The 13,444-nt window shown below is 39.7% G+C and overlaps 1 pseudogene; it reads right to left on the bottom strand.

Annotated features, from left to right (window-relative positions):
- Positions 1-380: 380 nt before the first annotated feature.
- Positions 381-907, bottom strand: LOC129064684 (anterior gradient protein 2 homolog; annotated as a pseudogene).
- Between the last annotated feature and the right edge of the window lie 12,537 nt (positions 908-13,444).

Raw genomic sequence — 13,444 nt, 5'->3', positions numbered from 1 at the left:
CCCAAAGGATTTATTCTTTAAAAAAAGTATGGCACACTATGGTAGTTTACAATATTGTTTTCATACACGTATACTTGAAACCAATTTTTTTTTCTTTCTTTCTTTTCTTTTTTTTTTTTAATTAATTTATTTACTTTTTAAATACATTTGTCTCTGCCTTCCCCCCACCTCTTTCCCTTGCCCCCTCCCACCTTCCCTCCCTCAGCTCTTCCCCTTTGGTGAAACCAATTTTTTTAAAAATAGCTGTTGTAACGTTAAACTGTAATCCATTGAGCATGCCCACCCATGCTCCTGCCTTCTCCAGCGTCTCCTAAAATCCCCTCTCGTTCCAGGTCTCATGTCTCAACCAGAGGGAATAGCATGCGAATTTTGTTTTTTCTCTACAATTCAATCTTCAGCAACCTGAGCGCTTTCTTCATGTTGCTGAGAAGCAGAGCTACATCAAAAGGTTCATAAGCATAGAGGCAATTTGAATATCTCCCAGTGAAGTCAGCTCTGACTGTCAGGGATGGTTCAACAATCATAATCCTGGGGACGTACTGGCTGTCAAGAGAGAGGTGCTTGTCTGTTGTTTCATAAACAAGATTGAGGAGGGCATACTGCTCTGCCAATTTCTGAATTTCTTTGTTTTCGGCAAACTCTCTCTTTGAAGCCTGACTGTGTGGGCATTCGTCCAAGTGATGAATAATCATCAAGGGTTTGTTGCTTGTCTTGGATTTGTAGAAAGCTTCTTCATATGTCTGAGTCCAGATGAGTTGATCACCCCAACCTCTGGAGAGGGTCTGGTGCAGTTGGATAGAGAGACCTTTGTGTCCTTCTTAGCTCTGGGTTTGACTGTGGTATCTTTGGTCAGAGTGTAGGACAGGGCTACAAGGAGTAAGAATGTTGATACTGAAATCTTCTCCATAACAAACCTGGCTTTCCCCACCCACTTGTCAGTGGAGCCAAGTGGCCTTGATGCATCCAAGCTTCCTCTGCTTTTGGGTATCTTAAACTCGTGCTATCTATTACAATTTTATAAGGAGTTAAAGAGGGAGGTGTGGGCTGGAGATATACGTGTGAGAGATGACATACGTTGATTGCATTCCAAGTTGCGAGTCTGACTGAGAGGGCCAAAGAGGTGATTAAGGCTGGAAAAGAGGTGACAGAGTGCCTGGGATGCCCAAGGATTAGGAGATCAGGGTGACGAAAGGCAACTAGCAAAAGAGATGTACGCTGAGGAGCCAAGGAGGCAGGGGAGAACACAAGGGCCGTGGGGATCTGGTAGCCAAGGGCAGGAAGCATACCAAGGTGGAGGAGGGACTCAATTTATTACAAGCTGCTGAGAAATCAAGTACAACGAAGATTGAGCATTGGCCTCCGGATTTGGCAGTGAAGGACGTTTCCGGTGACCTTCATAAACAAGGGTGGTTTTACTGACGTGATGGGTGATGAAAGCCCAAAGAAAGTGGGTTGAAGACCTGCGGGAGGAGAGGAATTGGAGACAGCGAACTAGCAAGGGTGGGTGACGCTCTTGAAGAGTTTTGCAAAGAAATATGGCTGTAGAAGTAGATGGTTTTCTGGCATGTTCTCATTCATTTGATTATTATTAAGAAGAGAGAAATAAGAGCAGGCAAAGGGAATAATCAAATAGAAAATTTGATGATGTAGGAGAATTTTCAATGTCTGTTTCAATTTCCTTTTCTACCATGAGTTTCACTCTCTCATTTCCTCAGGTCATGTCTCCTTACAGCGCATTGGGCCAACACAGACTTTGGAATATCACCCGTCATTACCTCTGTTCATAATAGAGCAAAGGTGATTCAGAATGTAAGGAAAGACTGGAAAATGGATAGCACATACTGGATGAAGCACTATGGATTTTAACAAACTGATTGAACACAAAAACCTACTTTTCTAAAAATTAAAGAGTTTGTAGTTCAGAATACAGTTCTAGAAAGAAACCACGGAAATAATGAGGCCATCTTCTTGCCTGATGTTTTAGGGAGGTCTGGAAGCGCTGGAACAGTATATTTTCTCTTGCCAAACATGGAACAATCAGTTGTTATCGTGTAGAATTTATCTTCAATGCTGGCGGCTTCTGTGGTCATTGGTTACCAGAAGCCAGAGACAGAATGAATGCTTTGTAGCAAATGCCAGAGAGTATAGGCAAATGCCTAAAATATTCTAATATAGTTCCCGCTTTGTAGCCTCTTCTGTGACCTTCAACAAGTCATTTAACCTTCATGCTGAACTATTCAAGTCCACTCTTTGACTTGAGTTATCCAAGCTTTCATATCCCTGTTTGATTTCCCATATTAATGGTGCTTGAGTCTTTGCCCTCCTTAGGACACCATTGTCTTGTAATCATGGCAGGATTTTAGGTGTGGGGTGCTTTGTGTTTGGGTTATTTGATAAATGGCTATTTAAGAGGAGAGGTGCTTTGTATGGGTGTGGAGGATTTCTTGTCTATTCCTCTTAAGGAAAATGAAAAAACATCTTCAAGTTGAGATCCCAATTTATGTAAGAGTGGCTTTTCGGTGACCATGTCTATAGTAGATGCCTTAGAAAGAGTTACATTGGAACTTCCAAAAAGCAAATCATAGTTTCCATACTGTTATTAGTAGAAACATATCAAAGTCTCAAAGTCTCAAGGTCCCTGATCATTAACCATTTTCTGGTGCTATCTACTGCAAATTAATAGTACATCTTGCATTCTTAATCTTTAAGTTTGAAGCGTTGAATAAAGAATAAAGGCACAAAGAATAAAAGAAATAAAAAACATGTGTTAATAACCATGGCTAACATTATTTTGTGAAAAAAGTTTGATGACTTATCATCTGTTCCCCACCCATCAGTTCACCATTCAGTCATTCTGGGAGCCATGAGGATCCTAAATCCCCTTCAATGCTTACTGATTCAGATGCTTATAATCTGATACCAGCAAAGTGCCTCATTAGAGAACCCAGCAACAAAGCCATAAAACCTTTGATTTACATCTTGGGGCTATCTGAAGTGAAATTGTTTTTTTCTTTGTGAGCTGTTGAGATGGGGATCGCAACATTGGTAGGAAAGAGATTTGAGTTTTGTTGTTTCCAATTCATTTATTAATACTATCTCATTATGTAGTACTTAAGTGGAGGATAAATAATTCTTTATGTATCATGGGTATTCCATGGCACTGTAAAGAGCTTTTGTTAAGTGCTTTCTCATTTAGTTAGAGAAAAGTAGCCGCTGAATAATCGTCATTTAAGACCTGGCTACAAATTATTGCTCCCCTGTAGCTTTCTGGACATATGCTTACGGAAAGCCGGGGGGTAGGGGGGTGTTAAAAATGCAATTATATTTTCTTTCCTTGGCATTAACTGCAGTTGTTGCAGGTGTGACAAGTTTCTTGTAAGTCTGATTCTTAAAAAACAAAATAAAACTTTGTGGGAAGGCAATTGATTAAGAGGGAAAGAACCAAGGCTGATGACCTTTCTCCAATGACAGAGAAAAATGAAATTGATTTGAGGTTTAAAAAAGAAGAAGAAATAAATTAAATGGAGAGGCTCATTAGACAGTCTCAGGTGACTTTTTGTTCCTTCCCTAATGATTAAAAAAAATTCTTAGTAATTTGTAGAAATGGTCAGTTATTGATGTATGGTCACCAAGTTCTAGGGAAATCTTGAAGGCCAAGGTGAGAACAAATGACCCCTTGTGGTTTCTAGCAGCTCAGATCTGGTTCAGAAAATCAGATAGTACACCTAACTTTATAGAAATCTGGAAAAATGGATACTCAGAGGACTGATGATTAAAACTTGGATTTAATCGCCAGGTTATATAGTTTCAGAGGAATGGGATTTTCTTTCTCTTGCCCCTTATGACCCTAAAAGTTTTTTATTCTAAGCCCAGGGTGGCAACTTGGGGAGAATACTGGTATCTGCTTATATTGGGAAAGATTCTGAGGTCCTATCAGTTTCATTGGGAAGAAGGATCTTAGTTGATTAGTGACCTCAGGAGGGAAGGGCAATAACACTGTGAGATGTGTCCACTGTCCAGATTCTAGACCAGGGGTTGGTGGACTTTATCCATAAAGGCCATATAGTAAATAGTTTTGACTTTCAAGGGCCTACGGTCACTGTAACAACTATTCGGCACTGCCATTATTGTGCAAAAACAGCCGTAGGCAATGTGAGAATGAACACAAATGATAGTGACTGTGTTTCAACAAAACTTTACCCACAAAAACAGGCAGCAGGCCCAGTTTAGCCCATGGGCAGTAGTTTTCTGACCCCTGACCTGTAGAGTTTCATCTAAGACCTCCCAGAGTCAGAATCGCTAGCTCTCTGCTAATGCCGTCACATTCTCTCCAGGCGCTCTCGTCTTGGTGAAGGTGTTTCACTCACTGTACAATTTATCATGCTCTCACCAAGATTGTTTGACGATATACTTCCCAAGGGTAAATGCTGCAGGGGAAGAAACCTGTGTTAGAGTAAAAGCTGATGCTTCGTCAAGGAAAGTAGGTAGCATGACCTGAAATGCATGTGTACAACCTGGCTCTGTTGGAAGCAAATTTCTGGAGGAACTGGCAGAGCATAAAATTAGGTCTCATTGAGGAGAAATGCAAGCCTCAAGGCATGGCTAAACAAAGAACAGGATGAAGAAAATTAACGGTGTGATAACTTCAGAGCTTCAAAAATATAATATTTTTCATAGGAATCAGTACCTCTTGAAAATAATAGTTTTTACAGGTTTTTTCCATTTTTATTGCTTGAGTAGATTAGAAACTCATTCTGTACAATCTGAATGAAATGACTCCAATTATAACAATATCTCGTTATAACTCCCAAATCTGGCCAAGTCACACCTGCACAGGCCTGACTCAGAACAGAGTACCATTGTCAGCGTACTTCCTAGAAAGGAAATGTCAGTCCATTCCTAGTCAAAAGAAAATTCTAGTTTCCTGCCAAGGCAGTCGTACATTTTGGCCCAAGTGTAAGCCAAGTTGGTAAGTTCCTGTGTAGGCTCACCTATTGAAAAACTTCTTCCTCTAAAATTTACTAAAATGTTTGAGATTTCCAAAATTATAATCTGTCTATGAAGCACTGTATCTCAAATATGTAAAACAAAGGCACAGAGTAAAAGGGAAATCATGAAAAGATCCTTTAGGAGATATATGTTTCAGTTTTAGCAGAGAAAGAGTAGGATAAAAATATGGCTCTGAATTAAGCATGGTATTTACAAGGAAGAGGCTGAGATTCCTTCTGAAGGGAGAAGACTTCCAATTTCATGGCCACTCTGATACTCACGGTCTTGTGTCCCTATTTTTATGGCAACATCTTTCCAACCTCAATAATTCAGGATTGTGAAATAGAAATCTCTTTTGAAGAGAAGGATATGTGTGGTTCTAATGTAAAGAACAGTACATACTAAAGGAGGTAAAGAGAACTAAATGACATGGAACTATGACAGCATTTAATTTTTTACATTACAACTCAGATGTGCACAATAAGTAATGCCCTTTATTTGTCTACAAGTGAGGATAGTGGGAAAAGGCAACTGGAACCTTTATTTTTGCTGCTGATAGAAAAAAAAAATATAAACTTATTCCTAAAGGCCTTTAGTCCATTTCAAGCTAATTTAGTAATCAAATTTCTTCTTAGGGCTGTTTGTTTCTTTTCTCCAAAAAAATTTCCCCTTATCTTCCTTTCATGGCACGTTGGCATCTGGTGTGTAGAGAAGCCTTGCAGTCTCTAGGCTTCCTTGGTACAGCATGGTCTTTCTCTGTGGCATCTTGTAGCTATCTGGTTTACCTCTGGTCTCTGGGTCTTGGTGTTTATCTTTATTGCACCCCTTAATGAAGAGAACTTCGCTATGTTACCTGAGGTCTGTACTATCTACATGATTAGAGACAAACCTTGTCTGCCCAGCTGCTGATAAGAGCCCACCTTGGTTCTTGTTAGGATAGAACCACAGTCCCACCCAAGTCCACTCTCCAGCCACTGACGTAGGCCTTAAACTCACTGCCTCAACATGAGGGTATGGTCTCCAGGTCTCACCTATGCACATCAAGTTGCCATTTCTGTTCTAATGCAGGTGTCCCACGCTGGCCCAGAGTCATGCTGAGAAGTGGTCTCCTCCTAATAAATCAAATGGAGCATTTCTTGAACTTTATCTCCTCTGACCTCTTTGGAGCTTCTGCATTCTTAGAGGCCTCAGAGCGCAGGCGCTAATGTTGGAGTGGTCAGGTCCTTGAAAGACCCTAGTATCGTCTCAGAGGACAACTTGGATTTAATCATCAGGTTATATACGCTCGCTTGCTCTGAAATCTCTCTTCTTCCTGCTAATGGAATTTCTACTCTTCCTACTGTACCTTCCTGGTAGCGGCTGTCCTATGTCTTCCTTCTGCACATCACAGTGGACTGTTCTCTTTGTTCCTATGCTCCCATGCCCTGTAGACTTCGGTGACTAACCATCCTGGTTCACCTGGGACTGCCCTGGTTTTAGAACTGAAAGTCCTATGTCCTCTGAAACCCCTTGGTCCTGGGCAAACTGGGATGGTTGGTTACGCTACTTGTGATAAATTAGCTTCATGGACAAGCTTTAGTAGCCAAAGAGCTTTAGGGGAAGGAAAAATTGATTACTCAGAAAGAAACCACATGTGGAAGTGCAGAACTGCAAAATATTTTTCTTCACTACAGAAATAATAGCAGAAAGTTTGTTTCTATTACACCTAGCAACTAATTTGCTGTAAAGGAGCTGAAGTCACTGCAGAATTAAGATCTGGCCAGAAGCTGATTTGTTGAAAGTAAAGTGTCTGTCACATTTGTGAAAACTTTCCTTTCATTGTAGAAGTTTTTGCTGCAGAGTGCTAATCAAATTCAAAAATTTGAGCAACTTGAACCATTTAAGAGAATATTTTACTGCAAAATAATAAAACTGAGTTCTGAAATGTCTCAAGTATAAACATAAATGGATATTTTCATTGTGTTAAAGCAATATTCATTCACTTTATAATACTGTTTGAAATTGAATTAAAAATGAGGATAGACATGAAAACTGTCAGTAGATTTCTAAAACCATGCTCGGTTTTGGGCAGCCAAAGGAAGCCTGGCAGCTTGTCTGGATGTGGCCATAGGAGCTCCGAGTTGGGCTGGCCTAAGAGGGTCCTGGGGCGTCCTAGAGGCAGAAAATATGGACCAGCACCTCAGGCCTGTTAGCTTCTTAAAGGCATAGCCCAAGCCCAGAAACGGTTCCGGAAACAGCAGTGACTTGAAATTTCTAAGAGAGGGTAGCTGCATTCCAACAGGTGGGAGGACGTGGACAGTGCGAGCCGGATGTCTGAGCCAGGCGGGAGACTTTTCAGCCTGCCGAGGGCTGGTAGTAGAGGGAGGGGGCAGGGTTTGAAACAGGAGAAGACCCGTAAGAGCAAGAAGGAATCACGTACCTCTGTAGAAGTTTGTCTGGGGAATGGGCCTAAGAGAGCAGGAAAGTGGTAACCTGAGACCATTGAGGAGCCCAGTGATCTTCATTGGGGCTGCAGACATATTAGTATAAAGATTTAGCGTACAAAGTGGGTGGACTTGTGCCATAGACGAACAGAATAGAGACCGCCACATTTAAGTTCAGACTGTCTGGACTCTGGGACTGGATGAGCTTTTGGTTGGGGAGAACTCTGAGGAGCAGGGAAAGTATGGACAGGTAACTAGGGTTAGGAGCGCAGTTGCCCAAGCACTATTTATTAGACTGTCTTCATGGTTGCTTACAGCCACCAGAAACTGTTTCACCAGAGTATTTGATTGAAGTATGAATATAAGAGCTGGAAGGGATCCATTCATATACATGTTCATTTTTAATCATTAAATATTGATAGATTCTCTGTTATTTGCCTCTGTTGGGTGCTGGGGAGATACTGGTGAAAAATTACAGTGCATTGAGAGAAGACTTGGATTCTTGAGAGAAGAGTCGGAAAAATACACAGCTACTCTTGCAGCTGTGCTAAGAGCATCAGGGAGGGGAAGGCGACCATTAGAGGGGCACCCAATCAATCCAGGCTGGGGGTGTGTGTGTACAGGGCTTTCAGCTGGTATAGCCTGCTCGTGTTCCAGTGGAAGAGCAGGAAAATTAAGTGAATTATTTTATGTCACCTAAAACATGAAAGCTTATGTCTTCTGCAGTGAGAAAAGTATCCCCTAGGACAGTGATTTTCAGCTGGTGTGCCACAAGAATTTTAAAACATGCAATACCTATGGAGTCAGGGGCACTGACCTCTTTTCCCTTAGATGGTCAAATAAAAAACCAACAACAGTCAACACAATAATAGCCGTCTGGTATGAATGATTCAAAATTATACCTGGTTTTTTTTTTTTTTTGTCAGATTGGCAAAAAAATTTTTTTTTGGTGCACTGTAGAATTTAAGTAATTAGTTTCTGTGAGCCACGAGATGGAAAAGGTTGAAAATCGCTGCTATAGGTGGTCCTAGGTGCGGGGTAAGGTGAGACCTGGCAAAGCTCTAGGCAGGACCCGTGGCCTCGGCGCCTCCCTCTGCCTGGCTGGGGCTGCACATATTCTCTTCTCTCAAGGCCCCCAGGTGACGTAAGCACAGGCATACAACTCCCAGGAATGGCCAGCACGCAAGCTCAGTTTATTTCTCCATTTGCAAGGCTGTTTTCTTGCTTGTCTTATACAAGATGGCGGAGTTTTTGGGTGGCAGGGAACCCCCCTGGAGCACAACCCACGACATGTCCTGGCCTCCCCCGACATACTCTCCATTATCCCAACAACTTTAAGGACTGCGTGCCTTGCCTTGTCTTACACACCTCCTGCTTTTAAGTTTTCCTAATAAAGTTGCTTCATGCCTGCACTGCGCAGTATTGTGCTGTTTGCTTTCATCTGTCCTGTCAAACTTGCATTTGCATCTGCCACACATCCAACACAAGACAAACCTCTGAATAGGGGTAGAAACAAACCAGCACAGATCTAGAATTTGATAAGCACCGCTCAGTGTTAATACACAGATTTAAAAGTAGTTGATTGTGGCACTACTCCTTCATATGGTAAGCTCCGTTAGGAAGTTAAATAACCTAGAGAACTGTTCTGGTCACCTAAGTGAGGAGAAAAAGTGAAAGAAGTAACACATTCTATTTAGTGGAACTGCCATATGGTGCTGGAAATAGGAGACCTATGATTAAATTTCAGTTCTGCCGCTCTGACTTTGAGTAAGTCACTTTTCCCTTTAACATCTTTAAACATTGGCTAATATTAAGAATATTTTAAAATTATTGTGATGGTTACATAAAAAACAAAGTAACATAGTAGCATAACCCAGCCTGGAACAGAACGGATGCTTCATAAATGTTTACTGAATTCAGTAATGCTAAAACATACACATTAATAGTAAAGAACCCCACAGAACACTCCAAACAGCATATAATCAAGTATTAAATTGTGTGGAACACAATGGAAGAAGTCATGAAAGCTTATTCACAAGTGGTCTTGATGAAAAATTAGCTGTCACTTTTGGGTAATGAATTTCACATGGACTCAGTCACAGGCTGCAGCCATTTGGATGCTGAATCCATAATTTTAGTTTTACATCAGATAAAAAGTATTTACATTTTTTCTGATTTTAAAAGCAATATAGACACATTGTAGAAAATATGAGCAGTATAAAACTTTTAAAATCAAATCAACTGCAAAACTCATTTCTGGAGATAACCATTATTTTAAAAATGTATACATATTCTCAATGTATCCTGTTTGTTTATATCCTGTTTGTTTTTTACTTATATTGTATGGTGAGAAATTTCTCCTTTCTTTTTAAATTTTTAATAGATGTGAAGCACAGTATTTTATTTATGGATGTATTCATTCTGTTAATTATTCTTTTGTTTTATTAGAAATGTTTCTTTTCTTTCTCTTATTTGCATCGAACACCTCTGAGATTTAATCTTTGCCAGTATTAGAGATCATTTCCTTAGAAAAGAGTCCTAGAGGTGGAAGTGAATTATCAAAGTGTATAAACATTTTAAGGTTCTTAATATGAATTTCCAAACTGCTTTCCAGAAACGTTGTACAGTGCATGTCTATCAGGCACGATTTATGAACAAGCTCACCCCACCACACTCATACAGAAATGTAATTATTATTTTTAAAGGTGATCTGGTACACAAAAAGTAGTATTTTAAAATGTATACTTCCTTGATTCAGGATGAGGTTGAATAAATTTCCTCTTACTCTTTAGTCCCTTTAAATATTAAGGTAGTACTGCTTTTATCTTTGAATTATATTTACAGTAACATTCCATTGACTGATAGGTGTATTATAATTATTTTTTCCAGCCCGTAGTGATCTTTTAGTTTAAACATTTATATTTTATTTTTTGAAATATGTATGTTTTTTATTTTCACATAGTCAAGACTATTTTTTCTTTGTGGTATTTTCTCATGCTTACATGTATACATTTTTTCTCTGTCTCACAATCATGAATATATTTGTCTTTAATTTCAAATTTTTAACAGTTTTATTTTCTGTTGAGAAAGGACTTCCAACAAGATATGGAAGACACAATAGTATAAGTAATATAGCATTGTTATAAGGGCAGATGCATACATCTTACTATGGGTAGACATTTAGTCTGAGTCCTCTATGAATTACCGCCTACCCTTCCTCCACTCAGGAGGCAATTGGTAGACACTGGTGGCAGAGATCCCCAGAACTCTGTGTGGGAACAGGCAGGGCACAAACAGAACACAGGGAAATAGGGTTGATTTCCTAAACAGGGGCCAATCAAGGAGCAGGGGAAGATCTGATGTGTCCAGTTCAAGGGAATCAGTGGAGACCAAGAATGAGATCCGAGAAAAAGATTCCGGAGAGAATGGACAGAAAGGAGTGATCAGGTTAAAAAGGCAGAGCCCATGTAGATCCCGGATTAAAAGTATCCAGGGCAATGGAACCTTAAGTGATGATGGAAATGTTCTGTATTTGTACTGTGCACCATGGTAGCCACTAGTCACTATGGCTATTGAGTTTAAGGAACTTGATTTTAAACTTGATTTAATTTTAGTAACTTTGCATTTAAATAGCATGTGTAACCAATGGCTACCATTTCAGCTCTATAGTGGCTTCCTCTGACTAGGAAGGGAGACCAGGAAGATGCAGGGTCAACTCTAACACCCGTCGGCTTCCTAGACAGTAAAAATTCCTCCCGTAGTTGGCAATAGATTGATTGGCAGCCTCAGCATATGATATTAGAAAGTTTTATCATTTCTTTTTGTGTTTATAAGGGTATTTTGGTGGAAATATGGTACTTATTGCATGGAAGAATGTTAAATACCATTTTAGAGCAAAGTCTACCATATTCTTCTCCCTTCTACCATATTCTTGCCCCCTCTCTCCCTCCTTCTCTCTCCCTTCCTCCCTTTCTTCCTTCCCATTATAAGTTTGTAAACAATAGTAAGAGTCTTTAGGCCAAAGTTTTATTTTACTTCCTTTCGCTTTGGGCCTGTAGGGAATTAAGTTTTATTATGTGTAGAAAGTAAGTGTTGAGGTTTTTAATTTTTTTATTAATTTTTTTGGCAGGTAGGTAGGTTGGCCCATGAAGAAATGCTTTCTTTCAAATTCTTAGTTCAGAGCCATTTTACAGCATTAGCTTTCTTAATGACATTTTAAAAGCAATGAATTTGAATTTCTGTGTTTTCCTTGACAGGAATGAGTTTTCAGGGAAGTCATTTTATAACAAATTCATCTACTAATTGGTTAATTGATTATATAATCAGTAAATACGAAGAGCTTCTGTTTCATGCAGGTCTCTGTATTAGTTATTCTGGAAGAGAAAAGGGGATAAAGTGATACATGCAGAGTCTGAAGGATAATTTTGTTCGATTTTTCAATTAAAGGTCCAAGAAAGATGAAAATTAAGTAACACTTCATTGTATATTAAGTATATTGACTTTATGGTAAATAATGTGATTATTTGAATTTTGGACAGCCTAGAAAATGTGGGACATTGATGGTTTTTACGTGCATTGAAACATCTTTTGCTTTAGAGAAGTCGAAGTCCTAGCTGAGAAAATAAAATTTGCACCAAAATGTAGCCTGCTCAAGAAACAATGCTGAGCTCTAACATATTAAAGCAATTTATTTTTTAATTAAAATTTATAATTTTATGTCTGTTTCAAGACCCACTTTATACAAACAAAAAAACTTCTTTAGTATTCTTCCTTCTCTTTTTAATTTAATTTAACTTTATTTATTTATCTTTTTTGGTGCTGAAACCAGGAATCTTTTTTAATAAATATATCTCATTTGCAGCTTCGATGTTTCAGTAAGATCCAGGGTAAATCAGATACATTGAATTCTTCCATGCTACACATATGTATAATATGCACTACATGCCAGGCACTGGGCTAGGCACATGTCTGGGGAAGAGGTGCCCTGCGCCCAGACAATCTGCGAAGAGTGGATTTACACTTGACAGAGTGGTTTCTGTTGTGGTGAGAGAACAAAGTGTGAGAATCTGGAGAGATACTTGTTATCACAGCAGGGCTAATGTGTTACTCTGAAGTGCAATTGGAAAGCTTTGGTATCATTTTGAAGTCCTCAAAAGACCTTTATTTTTATTTTTTTCTGCTTTTCCTTGGTAAGCCTTAGTATCACATTGAAACAATGTTACATTTCAAGGAAGGAGTGAATGAAAAGGAAGGAGACTTGTAAAGGTCATTGTGGATCCATTCCCCTCACCCCCAACCATCGTGGTGAGGGTTGTCAATTATAGACCAGAAGGGAGGGAGAAAGAGAGCGAGAGAAACATCAATGTGTGGTTGCCCCTTGTGGGCTCCTCAGTAGGGGGGATGCAGCCCACAACTCAGACATGTACCCCAACCAGGAATTGAACTGGCAACCCTCTGGTTCATGGGCCAGTACTCAATCCACTGAGCCACACCAGCCAGGGCTGAAGAGTTTTGATTTGACTGTAGCTTTCTCTGTGCTGCCAGTCAACGTACCTCTAATGCTCTTGAAAAACAATTTAGATACAATAAGATTGTCTTTTTCTGAAGAAGGGAAACTAAATCTTGCTAACTAATACTTTACTTTTTTGGCCAATATTGATTTATTAGTGGACTTACGTGTTTGCTGGTCATCCGGTGGGAGTCAGCTTCTTTGTAAGAAGATAGGAGAGAGGGAGGGAGAAGAGGGTAGATCAGCAGCCGTGAAAGAGAGGAGCTGTATCCAAGTGCTGGGCTTTATTCTTCTAGCTTTAGTGAGTTGAGATTCCCTGCGTTTCTTTATTTTCCTCCTCTTAACTATGATGGAGAGAGGAATGCTAACGATGAGCTTATGTCTACACAAAGATAAAAGTAATAGAATTCAAAGTAGATTAAGGTGACTGATTTTGAGTCAACATGTGGCAGGGCAGTGGATGGTGGGGTGGGCAGTAGGATGGGGTGACCACTCGTCCATCAAAGACAGAAAAAGATGTAAA

The sequence above is a fragment of the Pteronotus mesoamericanus genome, unplaced genomic scaffold (genome assembly GCF_021234165.1).
Source record: "Pteronotus mesoamericanus isolate MK-2021 breed Mesoamerican mustached bat unplaced genomic scaffold, CSHL_Meso_final contig_169, whole genome shotgun sequence".
Lineage (NCBI taxonomy): Eukaryota > Metazoa > Chordata > Mammalia > Chiroptera > Mormoopidae > Pteronotus > Pteronotus mesoamericanus.
The sequence above is the reverse complement of the archived record's forward strand: the minus strand, read 5'-3'. Positions and strand labels throughout refer to the sequence as shown.